We start from the raw sequence: 13,835 nt of genomic DNA, 5'->3' as shown, positions 1-13,835 counted from the left end.
GAAGTCAGTGTCCCTAAGTCTAATGACCATTCAAGCAAAAGCAACAAGTATCTATGAAGATATTAAGAATAAGTACGGCGAACCCCAACCCAAGTTCGTGGCAAGCAACGGGTGTTTAATAGGTTCAAGCATCGCTCTGGTTTCCACACCGTTAAAGTATGCGGTGAAGTAGCCAGTGCCGATTCTGCAGCTGCAGAGAAATTTTGTGATGTGTTAGAAAAAATTATTGATGAAGGCAGCTATTCAATGCAGCAATTTTTTAACATTGACGAGACTGCTCTGTATTGGAAAAAAAAATGCTGGATTGAATGTACATTGCCAAAGAGGAAAATGCAATGTCGGGTTTCAAGGCATCAAAAGATAAGGCCACGCTCTTGCTTGGGGTGGGCTAATGCAGCAGGAGATTACAGATTAATACCACTGCTTTTTTACCATTCAGGAAATCCTCATGCATTGGGCATCAATAAAGCCACCCTACCTGTACATTTTCGATCGAAACAGAGAGCATGGATAACAATATCTCTCTTTGAGGATTGGTTTAAATGCTGCTACATTCCCGAGGTTGAAAAATATTGCAAAAGAGAATGTTCCTTTCAAGATTTTGCTTCTATTAGATAATGGTACTGGACATTCTACGCAACTAGATGATTTCAATTTGAACGTGAGAGTCATATTTCTACCGCCAAACACGACTTCACTCATCCAACCTATGGATCAGGGTGTTATTTCGAACTTAAAAGCATACTATTTACACACAACATTTGCTCAGGCATTGTCTGTGGTAGACGATGAGAAAAATTTTACGTTAAGAAACTTTTGGAAATCTTACAATATTTACCACGGCATCTTAAACAATAATAAGGCCTGGGCAGAAATTACTAAAAGTTGTTTAAATGGTGCATGGAAGAAAATCTACCCACGGCACATAAAAGGCTTTGAAGGATTTGAAAAAGATGAATCATATGAAGAGGTTACAGATAAGATTATAAAGGTTGCAGAGCTACTTCAGTTGGAGGTTGATGCCAAAGATATGGAGTAGAAGTATAAGAAGAGAAGGAATTTTCTAACGAAGAACTTATTGACTTGCAGGCAGTGATAGTGAAAGAAGAAAATGCTGACGAAGCTCAAGATGAACCAAATGAGGAGCTGAGACACTTCATCACCAGAGAGATGGCAGTGGCATTTTGTGAAATTGCATCAGCAATGGCAAGGTTTGAGAAGATGAATCCTGACAACGAACGATTCTTAAACAGAGGGGTGAATGATATGCTTGCTTGCTACAAAGAAATCTACGATGAAAAGGAAAAAGTCACTGTCCAGTCATCCATTAATATGTTCTTTCGTAAGGTTGAGCGGCCGACCCCTTCTAAATCTCCACAGTCCTCAACCTCCACAGAGCCGTACTTATCAGCTGAAGATGTCAATTCTGGCAACACTGTTCGAGAGGTAAAATTTACTGATGTTATGCCTGTATCCTCTCATTTTTTGTAATTTTATAATTTTTAAATTTTTTAAATTGCATGCTTTTTGTAGTTTTTCATGCACATGAGATAAAAAATTGAATAGATACAATAAATAATTCTATTTACATGTACGTCACGCATTTCTTTTTTGATTCAATCAATTCAGCAAGCACAGTTGTGAGTGTTGCACAAGCATGGGGGAAAATCCGACTTATGTAGCATTCCGCGGAACGCAACCCTTACGTAAGTTGGGGAGTTCCTGTAATTTATCCAAATTTCCTCAAAATGCTAGTGATTGACCTACCAAAAATTGTACAACACTAATTAGTCTCTCTGAAACACCACGCCAATGCCTTTTTTTCATCATTGATTAATCTTTGATTTTCACAATCTGTAGTTTTTTCATTTCTAATGTGTTACCTAGATTTTTCCACGTTAAAAAGCCTTCGCTTGGTCAAGTGCACCTGTCGGAGGAAAATAGTTTACAACAAAAACAATAAACTGCATCATTTTTCATGGAGTAAATCAGCCAAGATCTTTCAATCACTTCATTATTACTTAAGACTCTTATAAAAATTGGTTGAAAACTGCTAACCACCACTTTGAGGGAACTTAAAATCTGAATCGGACACTTTCACAGTACTTTTTTTTGCAATCAGTTGTCTAATATTATCATTTAAAACATTTGGCCACAAAAATAGATCATTAGATATTTGAGTAGTAACACTATTAATAATTACCAATACATCTTGTACACAGCATATTGGAGATTTGTTTTCTTTATACTCACAAGTATGCAACGGAGAAGATGAAGGGAGTATGTCAGTTTAACAGAATTTTTATTTGTTGTAGAAATTTTCCTCAATATAAAGTGATACATAGCTTTCAACCGTTTTTCATTCTGCCTGTTTTTGAATTTTTTTCTTTTTGATGTTCTCCCAGCTGCTCAGTTTTCTTTTCACACTTCCATCCATTATTTCATCAGGGTAGGTACTTTTTGAAAAGTTTCGATCAGCTAACAAAAACAGAGATGTATTGTAAAATGCATTTTGACAAAATTACACAAAAACAATATTGAAATTAATTAACTTAATTAATTAATGTATGACAATTTCAAATTTATAAAATAAATCCATGGAAAAATAAGTACAGTAAAAAAATAAAAGTTAATAAATTTAAATGAAGGTTCTTCAATAAACAAGCAAACTAAAACATAATATAATTTAGCACTTAATTTTTCAAACATACACAAATACTATATGTAAGTTTGTTTTGTTATTTGGTTTTTAGGAGCATTAGCAACTAAGGCCATATTGCTCCGGGATATGGGGTGGTCATTCCCTGACCTTTCCGCATCCTCCGTATTTGGTGGTGACGGGCTCGAACCCCGGTCTAATCAAGAAGCGTGTGCTGCGCACTGCTGCTCCTTCCCACCTGGCTACGGAGGCGCCTCTATATGTAAGTAAAATGCGGTAATCTAAAATGTCCTCTGAAACGTTTAAAATTCTTTAAAAATTTTCCCTGTTACGACATAGAAAAGTAAAGACCTTATCTTTAAATCAAAGAAGCCAGTTAATCACACTTTGCGTGGTGATAAAAATATATTCGCTTCTTTGCAGTTCAACAGACACACTTAAGTGAGATGAAAGGAATAAATAATTTTCTTTCTTAAGATTATTACTATAATTAATACCACCCATACCATGTGAAATTAATAATATAGTTTATCAAACTAATTGCCTAAACCACTATATATTTAAGGCAGGGGTTGGCAACCTGCTGCTGCTCTTTGAACATTAACTGCAGCTCTTTAACTTTTAGCCCACATGAAGCATAATTTGAAATGGACTTGGAGGACTTAAAAATCAAGGACGTGGAATGCAAGACTAAAATGCCTTAAAACTGAAATTGAGGATTTCGAAAGGCAAAAGGCTACTTTTCAATTCTACACAAATGGACGGTAGCAGATGAGTTGAAAAAGCAAGGCCAAATTGTGTTCAATTCATGGAGTAGCTTACTAGACAAGTATATAAATTTGAAAATATCTGCATTTTGGACTTCTCAGTTTTTTGTTCGACATATTTCTGCGGGCAAATATTTTCGAATGTGAAGTATATTAAAAATAAATCAACAAACCATCTGAACAATGCGAGTCTCTCAGCATGTTTAAAGATGAAAATTACGGCATACTCGCCTACGTTGAGAGACTCGCTCAAAAAGTTCAGCAGCAAAAGTCACATTAATTTGTACCTAATTGGATATTTGTTACGTTTTTTTCAGTATTAATAAATAATATTTCAAAAAATATATTTTTTTTAATAAAACACCTTCCCACTCTATTCCATTTCTTAAAAACTTTCCCCCTAGCTTGGGCTGAGGTGCAGCTCTTCGGATTCTCTCTCTTTTTTTTAATTAGATCAAAAATGGCTCTCACTCGAAAAAAGTTACCAACCCCTGATTTAAGGCGATGTTTCAGGCATCTTACTGATTCCATCGTCAGACCATACTGTTGGGAAGGAGAAAAATATAAGGGAGTTACAAATTGAATATAGTACAATAACAATTACTAATATTACAATTACATATAAGTTAATTAATTGTGAATTATAAGTCTAAAGCATTAAGTTGAATTACAGTTACAATAGAAAACAGATATTAAATTAAATGAAACCAGATATATAAAGAGTACATTCTTACCTGCTGACAGACTCCCTCTTGCCGATGCTCCCAGAAACCTGATGTGCATACATCACTGATGTGATTACTTTTGTTAATCATCCTGACAACAGTTAATTTATGGGTGAGGGATTAAGACCATTAGCCAATGGAAAAATGCCAAGTTTTCTGCCCTGGATCCGGGGTTCTTGTGTAGTGGAAGCCTGTTGTGACCCCTTGCTCTCATACTCTGAACATCAGGTTGGTGTGTGGGCGGGTTCTGGGGGTCTGGAGAGGGTTGTATGTGGGCCCCTCCTCTGGATATCTCGACTATTTTCTGCCCCCCAACAGCACGGTCTGATGATGGGTGCTGGTAAGATGCCTGAAATGTCACCTTAAATGTATAGTGGTTTAGACAATTAGCTTAATAAACTATATTATTAATTTCACGTGGTATATCAGTAGTATTAATTATAGTAATAATCTTAATGGAAAACAACCACATAGAGTCCTTCCCTATCCCCAGGGGCTCACATCTGGTGAGTATGGACTTGGCACACCTAGGGTCCTGAGCTGGATATCATCATTCTTCTCTTTCTTGGTGATTCCTTTCTACTTCAGGCTCCCCCCCCCCTCTCTCTCAGGGTAACTTGTGAATTTTTTTTGGCTGGTGTAGCATAAGCCTCAGGCTTCCTTGCACCATATGGCTAATGATAATAATAATAATAATAACTATATTTCTTTCTTAAATAATTATCCTTAAATGCAAGAGGGTGAGGTGTGAACATTTACTCTAATTAAATTTTAAGCCTTCATACCTACACTTTTGATTGAATAATCAACGCCTACACTCAGCATTACAAGGGCAATTACCAGAATTTTATGGTCCAACTACCAGTACACCAGCATCCATTTCCACACTCAATGTCATTAAGGGATTATGGATTACTGTACTTATTGCAGCCTAAAATACACAGCTCCTGTGGTAAGTGCCTCAATTGCACATCCCTAGAACCAGCCCTGCACAATTGCACCCTAGTTCTTTTTCATTTTCCACTACCTGAGCGTAGTACCACACATTTGGTATGTTACTCTTTGGAATTACTTCTACCCATATACAGTACCTTTCATTTGTCAGTGTTAAACTTCAACTGCCATTTCTCAGCTTATCTGGTTAATTTTTTTTAGATATTATTACTTTCATTAATTACCCTGCCAACCTTTGTATTATCTGCAAGCTTAGATATTATGATTGTACTTAGATATTAGATATTATACCTTCATCAGTATCATTAATAAATATAGAAAACAACAATGAACCCAGCACTGAACCCTTGGGACACTTGACTAGCTACATTAGTCCATGAAGAGCAGTGTCAATTAATAACCACAATCTGTCTTCTCCCACTCAACCATCTCTTTAACCAGAGCAGTAACTTGCCCTTAATGCCACACAGCTCTAATTTGTACAGCAGTCTTATGTGTATTATCAAAAGCTTGCCTGAAATCAAAGTGTATGATATCAAAATTATTTTTTGCATTCCTTTGTTACTGCATCACTGTATCCAATCAGAATGGTCAAACAAGATCACTCGATAAAAAATTCCATGCTGTGACTGCAGCATAAAAGCATTTCTGTCTATATGGTCCTGTAGCCAGACTTCATTATTTTTCCTGGAACAGAAGTTAAGCAAACAGGTCTGTAATTACTCATGTCACCTTTTGATCTGTTGTAAATTGATGATATTTTTGCATATATAATGATATTTTTGCATATATTTTGGATTAATTATAAATCCATAAGGATTTATACTGAATCCAAAGATGTTCCCATAATTATAGCTTACCTCCTTTGCTGCCTCCCTTGATATAAGTGGATATATCCCATCCAGTCCTTTTTTATGTTGTTTCAATAATTCTCTTCCACTTTCCTCTCGGTTATCCCAAAACTATTTAGCTCCCTGTTAGATTATGATGAACTTCTGGCATTCACCTCCCTAACGAACTCCTCATGTGAAAATGTAGATGCAGAATGCCTATTCAGTTTGTCGGCAACCTGAACTATCAGTATCAACTTTTGCCCCTGGCAGGACCAGGGTATGTCTGCCAGGGGCAAAAGTTGATGACGTTGTCGAGCAGATATCATCTTGTTGGAACTAATGACATTAAGAGTAAGAGATCTGCAGATTTATTCAAATACAGGTCAATGTTGAAAAAAAAGACACAAGTTACGGTTGAATATGAAAGTGTCTGCAATTCTGCCCAGACCACAATAGGAGGGAGTATATGATGAGAGCCTTGTTGATCAATTTGGCCCTGGAGACAGTGTGCAAGTCTCAAGGGGTAGAATTTTTCTCAGCCTGGTCTGTGCTTTTTAACAGGAGAGACTGCTTCTACAGGTTTGGGATACACTTAAATAGAAAGAGTGCAAGAATATTTGCTGATGCTATCGAGGCAGAGTCAGGCGAGTCGAAAAACTGCTAGCTTTGGGGGATACAAGGACTAATAGATTAACAGTAGCCGGTTGCAGAGATGAAAGTGATTCTTGCACTGCTTCTATTGAATTGCAATTGAGCAGCAGCCTGGAAAGCAAGGCAATTGGGATTTCCAGGACTGCTGGGAGTCATAGTGGAACAAATAAATACATGGGCTGTGTTAGGGTAACTAAGAGTAGAAACAGGTGCATGTATACAGTCAGTCCTCGTATAGCATGTGTTTACATTACACGAATTCGATCATACACGATTTATAAATAGGGGAACGATATCTTATATAACACAAACCGAATTCGCTTATGCACGATTTGCCTTTGTGTTTACAAGAAATGGCAGTCGAACTCGGAATCACCCCAACTGAATGCAACACGATAGGAATGAAGAGAAGATTCTGAAAATGTATTTGTTTTTTATATCAGTGAAGGAAAAACACATTTCACCATAATAACATAAAAACCAACACAATTCCAGCTATCGGAATAATCGCAAATGCAATTAGATCGAGTTTACTACCAGTTTATAAGAGATTCCATTAACAGAAAGGCAACTGGAAATTGTTTTTATTGTTTTATGGTAGTAACCCCTAGAAATGTGCTTTAGTAAAATGTGAGGTGTTAATAGTATATCTGGGCCTTTACGGTGTTGTTTATTCAGTTGCTACACGCGCACAGCTTTGTTTATGTGTATCAAGTGTGCCTCCTCGTTTTGTAATTGTGCTTTATTCCCTAAAAATGAGTAAAATACTTAAAAGGTGTGAAAAGAAAGCATCCTGGTGAAGACACTGCAGATTCAGAGAGGGAAAAAAAAAAAGCAATATCAATAAACAGAGGCGGACTGGATCAAAAATGCTTACCCGGAAAAATTTATAGTGGCCTCATACTACAGTTTATGGCCAAAATCACACTGGCCTCCGGCCCACCGGGGTTTCCCTGGTAAGGCTTATGGCCAGTCCGCCACTGTCGATAACGAAAAAATATGAAACTGAAACGCTTTGAGCGAAATGAAAGACCATGTGATATTGCACGTGCTACAGACCTAAATGAGGCAACGCCGAGTTACAAAGAATGCAGAGAAAATAAAAACAACTTTCATAGCAGGAACAACTCAAAGTGTAACTAAAATCCATTAGATTAAGACACAAAGAATTGGAAGAGATGCAACGGCTGTCAACTGTTTGAACAGAAAATCAAACAAAAAACAAGTTTGCTTACGATAGAAGCAAAAGCATTAGCAATATTTTATTACGTAATAGTCATAATAAAATATGTATTTTATTACGATTATTTATTGTGTTTGGTAATGTTTTGGTTACAAACGTGTGTTCAATCTTGGGTGGTCGGCACCTAACCCTATTTTTCCCATAGGGCCTGTTGTTTATATTGCACGATTTTGCATTGCACAAGGGTTTCTAGGAAAACAACTATCGTGCTATACGAGGACTGACTGTACTTGCATGTACACCAATGCTAGGAGTATAGTTAATAAATTTGATGAGCTTGAAGTGCTAGTCAAGACATCAAAGGCAGATATTGTTGGGATATCAGAGATGTGGTGTCACACAAACATAATCAGTGCAGAATTGGAATTTGGGGAGTGCAATGTGTACAGAAAGGATAGACAGGACAGGAAAAGAGGAGGGGTTATGCTGTTAATTAAGAAACACAAAATCTAAGGAAGTGCATCCAACTGATGTTGGTGGACAATGCAATGTTGAGTCTGTTTGGTGTGACATAAGCACTGGGAAAGGAAAAATGAGTAGGTGCGTGTGTGTAGATCTTAATGAGGTCCCCATGGACTGGAGGTGTCTATCACCAATTCACAAACGGAGTTCAAAAGGTGACACAACTAACTATAGTCCTGTTAGTTTAACTTGTGTTCCGGGGAAAATAATGGAATCACTTGTTAAAGAAGCATTGCAGGATCGTGTAGACAAGACTGCAGTAACGGTTAAGACACGGCATGGGTTTGTTAAAGGGAGGTCTTGTCTGACCAATTTGATTGAATACTATAATGTGGTCACAAATGAACTGAATGCCAAAAATAATTTTGATATCATATACTTGGATTTCTGGGGAAGCTTTTGATACTGTTGCACATGGAAGACTGCTGTAAATTGAAGAGATATGGCATTAAGGGTAAGTTGCGACAATATTTTGTATATTTATCAATGATATTGATAAATATCATTGATAAATATACAAAATATATATATTTTTTTATTCATATAAAAAATATATTTTATATGAAGGTATATCACGTTTAATGTCCAAGTTTGTAGATGATACAAAGGTTGGCAGGGTTGTTAATGACAGTAAAGACAGTATGCTACTCCAACTGGATCTAGATAAGTTGGGAAAATGGGCTTTGAAGTGGCAACAGAAGTTTAACATTAACAAATGCAAAGTACTGCATATGGGTAACAGAAACCCAAGAGAAACATACCAACTGTGCGGTACTACACTCAGGAAAGTGGAGAGTGAAAAAGACCTGGGGATAATTATGCAGTCAGATATGAAGTTCACTGAGCAGTGGAGACCGGATGCCAGAGCAGGTCATGGAGTCTTATCAATGATATATAGGAATTTTGCTAGCAGGGACAGGGAGGTGATTATCCCATTATAAAAGGCAATGGTCAGGCCACACCTAGAGTACTGTGTTTAGGTCTGGAGGCTTCATTTTAGGAAGGATGCAGAGTTGCTAGAACGAATACAAAAAAGGGCAAAGAGATTGGTGAGGGGAACAAAGGGGTACTGTTACCAAGAAAGGCTTAAGTTCTGCAAATTGCAACACCTGGAGAGTAGGCACCTGCAAGGTGATCTGATTGAGGTGTATAAGGCCTTGAATGGCTTGAGTAAGCTGAATGCTGATGGGATTCTTCCTCTTGTTCAGATTAAGAACCTGAGGGGACATGGATTCAAATTGAGGAAAGACAGTTGTAGAATAGATGTGCGGAAATTTGCCTTTAGCCAGCGGGTAGTTGATTGGTGGAACAGACTTGAATCTTTTGTTGTGGAAATTGATAGCCTAAATAAATTTAATGCTGAGCTGGACAGGTATTTGGAACGAATGGAGGGGTGAAATGAGAGTGTTTTTTTTTTTTTTTTTTTTTTTTTTTTTTTGGCTGATGCTGCATAAGCTTGCTTTCTTGCATCTTATGTCCCTGCTAATGCTAATGCTAATGCACACCAGTGTGAGCCAACCCTTACATCTACTGTTAATATAAGTAAAGAAGTTTTCACTACTTTTCTTGACATTCTCTGCCTAAGGCTTCTCGTAATGTACCTTAGTTTGCCTTATCTCCTCTATGACATGATTACTGACTAGTTTATATCTACCATAGGCTTTTGTGTCACCTGATAATTTATATGCTTGCAGTGCATTTTTCTTCTCTGCCGCAAATTTCATCAGTTCATCTTGCATCCATTTAGGTCTAATCCGACTAGTATTTGTTAGTTGGTATGAAAGGCCTAGTGGCATGTATGAGTTATGTCCCTGAATGCTTCCCGTTTAGAATCTGCTGTTAGTAACTTCAGCTAGTACCAATATATAAAATTTTAAAAAACTGTTCAGGACCACTACAGCCATGCTTACGAAAGCAAAGGGGCTTCCCTTGACAATAGTTGTCTTTAAGTAAATCCAAGATCAGCACACTGAGGTCACTGCCACCCAGGGGGTCTTTTACTTACAGATTCTTAATGCTTGAAGAATCACTGCTGATAATCAGATCAAGAGTATTGCTTCCTCTAGTTGCCTCTCTAACATTCTGCTATAGAAAACACTCATCCAATAAATCCACAAGTCTTGCTAGTGTGTGAATGACCAACCCAAAAGTTCCAGTCAATTTCTGGAAAGTTAAAATTCCCCATTATAAGACAATTTGATTTACTAGCCCACTATTTCTCTGTGTAGCTGTTTGTTATACTTATCACAGTCAGGCTTATAATACTACTTTCATTCTTGTTTTTCCAGACTAATTCAACATTACATTGGCCACCTATGTCTACTGGATGCACTGCCTTAGATTTAATATGCTTCTTAACTAAGATAATTTCATCCCCTCCTGTACTGTCTGTTCTTCCTGTACATATTGTACTCTCCATATTCAAATTCTGTATCCCCTTATGTCTGAGTGAAAACATGTCTCCGATATCTCCACAATGATCACTTAACCAGTACTTTGGATTAATCAAATTTATTTACTATGCTCCTAGCATTAGTGTACATGCAAGTATGCATTCACCTGTTCTTACCCTTCGTTACCCTAACACAGCCCATGTATTTATTTGTTCTAAGATCCACAGCCAGGCTTGAAATCCCCGACACTACTTTCCAGGCTGCTGCATGTTCTAATAGAAGCAGTGAAAGAATCACACCTCTGCCTGCAGCTTTAGTTAATCTATTATTGTGTATCCCAAAGGTCAGTTTTCCGACCCACCTAACACTGCTTTGAGACATCAGAAAATTTTCTTACATCTTCTATTTAAGTATATGCCATCCCTGTAAAAACAGTCACTTGTTAACAAGCACAGACCATGCTTTGAAAAATTCTACTTCATGTATGCCCTTCTATTGTGTCTGAGCAGGATTGCAGACACTTTCCTAAAATTAATGCTAACTGGCAACTTTTTCCTGTTGCCCTGTACTTGTTAATTAAGTCCTCATATCTACTCTTATAATAACTCTTAATATCATTAGTGTCTGCGTGTACAACAATAATATTACCTTCTTTGCCGTTAAAAGATATCTCTTCTGTTGTCATCTATTTTGTCCCTGGCAGACTTACCTTGGTTCTATTCCACCTATCCTTTTTGCAAAATATATTTCCCATTTGCCTGACAGTAGAGTCACTGATAATAACTACCTCCTGTGAAACCAGTGCATGTAATTCTGCCATGTAATATATGGCCAGTTTGCATTATAGATTTTTTTTTTTTTAACTGAATGAAAAATAATATTCAAATATCAAAGATAAAATATCATTCATGGCATAAGTGGTTTTTTAATTTGACCATCATGACATAAGTAGACACACATGATTGTTTTTTACCAAAAATTGAAGTTCTCATAAGTTTTTTTCAAATTTTTGTCATTAATGCAGTAGCCACCCTCAAAGATAATTTTCATATCTTTAATTTTTTTCTTCTGAACTCACATGATTTTTATGCCACAAACTTTAAAAGGCAATGGTCAGGCCACGGCTTGAGTACTGCGTACAGGTCTGGAGGCCTCATTTTAGGAAGGATGTAGATTTACTTGAGCGTGTACAGAGAAGCGCAACAAGATTGGTGAGGGGAATGAAGGGATCCTCTTACCAAGAGAGGCTTAAGTTCTGCAAATTGCAGTGGCTGGAGACTAGGCACCTGCGCGGTGATCTGATTGAGGTATATAAGGCCTTGAATGGGTTGAGCATGCTGAATTCTGATGGGATCCTTCCACTTGTTCAGATTACGAATCTAAGGGGGCATAAATTCAAATTAAGAAAAGACAGATGTAGAATAGATGTGCGGAAATTTTCCTTTAGCCAGCGGGTGGTTAATTGCTGGAACAAACTTCCATCTGTCGTTGTGGAAGTTGATAGGTTGAATAAATTTAAGGAGGAACTGGACAGGCATTTGGAGGGAATGGTGTGATTTTTTTTTTTTTTTTTTTTTTGGCTGATGCTGCATAAGCTCATACACTTGCTTTCTTGCATCACATGCCACTACTACTACTACTACCTATAACATGGCAACAATTAGTTAATTGTCTTGAAGTTTTACCTCTGGTCAGTTGTGCTATATACAGGGTATTCAAGTTACATTGCAAAATACAATTTATTATCAGAACAATTGGCAAGTAATAGTTTATAAACAGTTCTGGAACTTTCCTCCAAATTTAGCAATACATAAATTCACTCATTCTGTATGATGATGATGTTGTTGTGAGCAAAGTGATGCAACATGATCAAAAGAGTGTCAGTACACTCCTGACTGTATTTTCAATGCTTGCTTTGAGCTGCTGAATGCTTCATGGATTACTTTTATAATTGACATAATTAAATCAGACCTAGGTGGCCAAAGACTCTTGCAACATTTCAGTGGTTGATTGTGTAGCATGGCAGGTTACCCTGTCCTGTTGGAACCAAGTGTCTCATCTTCCTCTAGTAATGCAATAAACTGCATTATGGTGCCTTGATAAATATCAGGTGGTTTATTCAAAATATATTGTCCCAACTATCCTGAGATATGCCACACTAAACACCAATTTTTTGGGTATGCAAGGAGGTTCCACAAAAAAAAAACGTGTAGATTTTCAGCACTCCATATTCTCCAATTTTGCCTGTTGTCGCTAAAGTGAAGCATTGCTTTATCAGTGAAATAAATTTTACTCAAAATTTCAATACCTTCACATCTAAATAAACTTTTAACCAGTGACAGTACTATAATCTTCTAACGTTATCCTGAAACTGAAGCTCATGCATGTGTGGATTCAATATGGAAAAAAGTTCAGGAAGATGAACTGAACCAACTGATATCCCCTTTTGAATTCTGAATTTTTATAGAGATTTGTTTTGAGATTGTCTAATGTTGTCTAAAATGTCATGTTTAAGAATACCCTTTCTTTCATGTTCCCTATATTCAACTGATCCACACTCAACAAATATTATCTTAAAAATTGCAGGTTTACATGGACAGTTAATGTTAAGGAATTTTTCAAAAAAGTTTTGTTGAAAGTTACTATAAGACTTCATTTCCAAGTAAGATTCCACTAAAAAAAAAAATCTTGCTTGATGGTAGGTGGCATTACATTTATTCACCAGTAATGATTCATGCAACTTCAAATATGTATTCTGATAAACTGAACACTTGAAATGCAAAATTGTCACTTCCTCCAGTTATGTAACATCCTCCATTAGCACTCTCACACAATTACACTAATTATCCTTAATTGGCAGTGTTATACATAATACAAATAATATGTTTACTTTTAAAATGTACATCCTGTATGTGAAATATCAATATTCATGAAATCATAAATTGTTTTTTACAAAAATAAAATAAAAAATAGCTGCCATAATGCTTTTAGTAGTAGTGACAAATGATGCAAGAAAGCCAGCTTATGTAGCACCAGCTAAAAAAAAAAATGCACACACACTACACCCATCAGGCGCCTCCGTAGCCAGGTGAGAAGGAACAGCAGTGCATAGCACATGCTTCTTGATTAGACCCGGGTTCGAGCCTGT

Source organism: Mastigoproctus giganteus, chromosome 5 (assembly GCF_048544385.1).
Source record: "Mastigoproctus giganteus isolate SK-2022 chromosome 5, ASM4854438v1, whole genome shotgun sequence".
In the NCBI taxonomy this organism is placed as follows: domain Eukaryota; kingdom Metazoa; phylum Arthropoda; class Arachnida; order Uropygi; family Thelyphonidae; genus Mastigoproctus; species Mastigoproctus giganteus.
Note: the sequence above shows the minus strand (reverse complement) of the source record.